The following is a 761-nucleotide window of genomic DNA, read 5'->3' on the forward strand; positions in this document are numbered from 1 at the left end:
TGAACACTGGATGATGGATAAACTGCAACACTACTGCTGACTAGACCACATTTACTGTACCTCACTACTCTACTGTTATACTTTTCTGCAGTATTAAAAGCATACACGATCAAATTTCCATGTGCACTAGACTATGATGATGCTCAATGACATGACTTCGAATGACTGACAATACTCTGATACTTGACAAGCGTTATACATGCGACTGACACTTTTTCATTATACAGAAAACTGTTTTCATCTCATGCATAAGCTAATTCAATTTAAAAAGACAATTCACAATATCTGTATTTGGGAAGGCGTTATTTAAGTCCCACACATCAAACAGAAACTTGTGTTTACCATCTCAGAGAGTTCTCAATAAATCAAGAAACAATCTCCGTCCAATACTCTGCTTTTGTAAGGCTGGGTATCATTAAGTAACCTGCACATACAACATACACTTTGGCAACTGTTCCATACTGAATCACACCATGTTTTCATAACATGTGTTCAATTATTTGAAAGATCAGCCTAATTCAGAAGCCCGTGAGGGAGGGTGGTGAGGGGGAGAGGCACGAAGGCAATTTCAGACAAAAATTTGCAAGATTTCATATTAGTCTACTCAGTTACTGAAATATTTTGTTATGAAATGATTACACTTATATCTAAAATTAACAAATCAATTGTGTAATCAATTTCAATACTTCCACTATATGGTCTATTCATACCAAGACTTTTTGTATATATTTTGATGAAACAATAACAAGATTTCTGCCCTA

The 761-nt window shown here is 35.0% G+C and overlaps 1 protein-coding gene across 1 annotated transcript in view; it reads right to left on the minus strand.

Moving 5' to 3' along the window:
* LOC119594919 (store-operated calcium entry regulator STIMATE-like) overlaps window positions 1-761 on the minus strand; it is a gene marked incomplete in the record, with an annotated part of 15,855 nt that overhangs the window by 12,624 nt on the left and 2,470 nt on the right.

This window comes from Penaeus monodon, chromosome 34 (genome assembly GCF_015228065.2).
Source record: "Penaeus monodon isolate SGIC_2016 chromosome 34, NSTDA_Pmon_1, whole genome shotgun sequence".
Classification (NCBI taxonomy): domain Eukaryota; kingdom Metazoa; phylum Arthropoda; class Malacostraca; order Decapoda; family Penaeidae; genus Penaeus; species Penaeus monodon.